This window comes from Colobus angolensis, unplaced genomic scaffold (assembly GCF_000951035.1).
Source record: "Colobus angolensis palliatus isolate OR3802 unplaced genomic scaffold, Cang.pa_1.0 Scaffold324, whole genome shotgun sequence".
NCBI lineage: Eukaryota > Metazoa > Chordata > Mammalia > Primates > Cercopithecidae > Colobus > Colobus angolensis.
The window spans coordinates 1,366,606-1,370,887 of record NW_012116533.1 but is presented as its reverse complement, the minus strand read 5'-3'; the positions used below and the strand labels follow the sequence as shown (position 1 = coordinate 1,370,887).

Sequence of the window (4,282 nt, the reverse complement as noted above, 5' to 3'; positions counted from 1 at the left end):
CAAGGACATTCCGAAACACACTCAACGACACCAGCAGCGAGCCTGACAGAAGCGGCTCGCCAGCGGGAACAACAACTTGAGGCGAGCCGTTAGCCGCCTCGCCTTCCCCGCAGCGCCCCTCCCTCTCCCCGGGAAGCCCGTTCGGCTCCGCCTTTTCGGCTGACGTCCCGGGCGAGCGGGGGCGGGCGCGTGGGTGGGCCGAGCCGTCTACAGCCAGCGATTCGGCTGGCTCTGCCACACCACCGCGCGCCCCCGCTCCGCCCGCCCCTCCGGGCGCGTCTTTTCCGGGATCGCGCTGAGCCCCGCCTCCGCCGGCTGTCCGGGTGCGCGCGCGCCGCTGCGGCTTTTTCTCTGGCCTCCGTGGCGCGCTCCTCCTCGTCCCAGCGCTAGCGGGCACGCGGTTCCTTTTTGCGAGCTTCCCGAGTGCCAGGCGCCGGCCGGCTGCGAAGACGCGGTGGGCCGCCCCTCGGGTGAGTATCCCTGTCTGGGGAGGCTGCGGCCCCGGCACCCCTGCCCTGTCGGTACCAGGGCCCCATCTCCAGGGTGGGGACTGGCGTACCTCACCTGAGCCGGGTGGAGGTTGGGTGGGCATTCCAGCTGCTGGAATCGGCTCGCTTTTTTTCTTGAGCTAGGGCTATCTATCCGCTCGCCTCCGCTGGGGCCGGGAAGATTCCCTAGGTTATAGTAACCTCCTGTGATGGAGTCTGGGGACCTCGGATCCCCAGCCTGCCTCTTCCTGCCGCTCACCGCATCCCTAGGGCTAGAACTCATCTTCCTGATCGGGGTAGTAGGCTTTACCACGGCCCTTTCCAGAGGAGACCATGAAGTGCTTGCTAGACCTCCAAACGACCTTTAGGATGCCCCTAAACCTCAACTCCATTTTGTCCCCTCCCAGTCACTCTGTTAAAGAGGGCCAGGGAGTCTCTCTAGCCCTAGAGGCATCCGCCCTCTCGAATTTGAGGGATGCCCTCGCTTCCGATATCTTCCTTGCTTCCGATATCTTTCTAGCTTCCGTAGAATTAGGTATGTTAGAAAACAGCTGGATCCTGGCGACGCGTGCTTTCCTTCCTTCCCCCACCCCCGTTCTTTCTGTCTACATCCCTGCCTTCAGTGGGTGCTATATATTTAGTATGAGCTTTATTCACTTCCTCTTCCTCTCGTTTGAGTGCCTGTGGCTGATGTCTGTAGACACAGAAAAGAACTGTGGCTGATGTCTATAGACACAGAAAAATCTAGGAGAATATGATTCATTGTCTAACCCCATCAAGGGGTTACATATTTTAAATAAGACGTCATTTCTCCTCCTCACTCCAGCATCTCCTCCTTCAAAGGCATTTTTCACCCTCTTGAAATTAATTTGCTCTATTAGCTCTTTTCACCTAAAAAAAGGTCAATCGTCGCCCCGAGAAACAACAGTGAGATGCAAAATAAGGGTAAAATGGCATTGAAATGAATCCCTTTGAAAAAGCGGTTTGCTTTATTAGTTAATGGTCTCATCAGCGCTTCAGTTTCCTCTTCTGCAAAAATCAGTCTGTAGAACTAGAGCATAACTAAGGTTCCTTCTAGTGTTTTGATTCTAGGACCTCTAAATTCATGCAGGCTGCGTAATGCAAATTTAACCTAATTAAAGCCTTACTTCTCATAGTTGCTTGTCACTTTAGTTTTTCTTTTATTTTGTCTCTAACAAGAAAGACTTTTTAAATGTTCTTGATACATAAGACAGCAGGTGGAGATTCAATGGTGGTACTGCCATTGAGCATATCAATCAAGATTTTAATAATGTAAGGCCTCTTCCTTAAATTGTAAAATAGCTCATCTTTTGATTGAAACTGCTAAAGTGTAAGACATGTAAGATTCCTGTTAGAATTAACACTCTCTGCCATTTAGGTGGGGGAATGAAACATTAAACTGTCAGTATACTTGTACCTTAGAATAAAGTACCTTATTGTCCTGATATAAGAAATAATTTGACAACTAAAAATCCATGGAAGGTGTAATACAGCAATTGAAAGCTTGAGTAAATTCAGTTTTGTGGGTTTTTTTTTTTTTTTTGGAAAATCCCCTATTTAAAAACACAAGTGATTTAGATTAAGATATCTCTTTCAGTATTTTTGGTAGGGGTGAGATGGGTGAAGAAAGAAGAATCTTGTTCAATTCAAAGACAAGAGAAATGAATTGGAACTCTGAAGAGGTTCAGGTTCTAGACCCAGCTCTAGTTAGATATATAACCTTGAACAAGTCACTTCACCTCTCTTAGTGTTTGCGTCTGTAAAATAAGTGTCTTTATGGCTGTTGAAATGATCCACAAATCCCCCAATTTGAATGATATATTCTTAAAGTGAATATATATGACAAATATATATATATATACACACACATACGTGTATATATATGTGTACACACACGTATATAAGGCAATTTGCGTTAAGGCTGTCATAAATCCTGTTATACCAGTTGTGTAGAATGTTTTTCTCAAAGGTTTGTGTATAGTGGTTTCAATTTAGGTATACTTAGTTCTTAATTCATCCTGATTAAATAAATTATTATATGTGAAAATCTGTAAACTCAGAAGCATTTTACAAATGTTGGGTATTACGTTAATTTCTGCTTACAAGTGAAATGTGTGTTATACAGCACTAGTTTTTAAATGTCCATGGCTTTTAGAAATTTGTAAGGGAATGGCTGGGTGCGGTGGCTCACGCCTGTAATCCCAGCACTTTGGGAGGCCGAGGCAGGTGAATCACGAGGTCAGGAGATCGAGACCATCCTGGCTAACACTGAAACCCCGTCTCTACTAAAAATATAAAAAATTAGCCGGGCGTGGTGGTGGGTGCATATAGTCCCAGCTACTTGGGAGGCTGAGGCAGGAGAATGGCATGAACCCAGGAGGCCGAGCTTGCAGGGAGCCGAGATCGCGCCACTGCACTCATATACTGCCTTACAACTGTAATTGGCTAGGAACTTTAAAAGAATATGTGGGCATCTCATTCATTTATTAATTCATTCAACTGTCTTCTTCCTTCATCTGTCACTTATGTCACGCCCTCAGTACATGATGGTTAAGAAGACAAACCCTATTCTGTGAGTTTATACTTTGGGCTGATGGAGATGGTTTTGAGGCATGTGGAGAGACAGATGTACATGCAGTTTATTTTTATTAAAAAGAACAACAGTCAAATCAAGGACAAACAAAATTCTGGAGAAGTTAAGGCTCCATAGGGAAGGAAGATTCGATTCTATTAATTGTAGCCTGTAGACTCTTTGACATTACCTTTTTCTCCATCCTTTCACTTTCAATTGCTGAGCCTTTAGCAAAAAGAAAAGCTTTGTTTTCCTACTTCTACCATTGGCTGGTCTTATATACTCTCTTTCCCTTTTAACTTTTTATTTTGAGATAGTTGTAGATTCACATATAGTTGTAAGAAATAATACGCTTTATCTAATTTCCCCCAATAGTAACCTCATGCGTAAGTACTGTGTAACATCACAACTACAGAATTGAAATAGATACAATCCATCAACCTCACTTAGATTTCGTCAGCTTTAATGCAGTTATTTGCATGTGTGTATTTAATTCTACATAATGTTATCACGTGTAGATTCGTATAAGCACCACCACAGTCAAGATACAGAACAATTGCATTACCACAAGGATCCTTTTTGTTGTCTTTTTATAGATGTAGCCATCTCCCTTCATCCCTGACTCCTGGCAACCACTGATCTGTTTTTCATGTCCATAATTTTGTCATTTCAAAAATGCTTATATAAATGGAATCACACAGTATATAACCTTTGGAGACTGGCTTTACTTCACTCAGCGTAATTCCTTGGAGATTAGTTCGAGGACTGTACCCTTTATCAATGGCTTGTTCCTTTCCATTGCTGAGTGATATTCCATAATATGGATTTACTGCAGTTTGTTTACCAGTCACCTGTAATGGCATCTGATGTTTCCAGGGTTTTTGTTTGTTTTACTTATTTATTTATTGCCTATTTTGAATAAAGCTCATATGAACAGTTGTCTGCAGGATTTGGTATGAACATAAATTTCTGTTTCTGAAATGCCCAAGAGTGTACTTCTTGGGTGGATAGCACTTGCATGTTTAATTTTCTAAGGAACTGCCAAACCATTTTCCAGAGTGGCTGTACCATTTTACATTCCCACCAGGAATGTGTGAATGCTCCTCATCCTTGACAGCATTTGGTGGTGTTACTATTTTTTATTTTAGCCATTCTCATAGGTGTGTAGTAATATATCCTCCTAGTTTTAATTTGCACTTTG

General features: G+C 43.7%; 1 protein-coding gene across 3 annotated transcripts in view; it reads left to right on the top strand.

Annotated features, from left to right (window-relative positions):
• Window positions 1–205: 205 nt before the first annotated feature.
• ACSL4 (acyl-CoA synthetase long-chain family member 4) overlaps window positions 206–4,282 on the top strand; it is a 90,642-nt gene continuing 86,565 nt past the window's right edge. For 2 of the 3 annotated variants that reach the window (XM_011951672.1, XM_011951670.1), the window contains exon 1: window positions 217–470. The gene's annotated coding sequence lies outside the window, so the exon portion shown is untranslated. Of the gene's footprint in view, window positions 471–4,282 lie in introns of all 3 variants that reach the window. The other variant, XM_011951671.1, reaches the window with a different exon arrangement.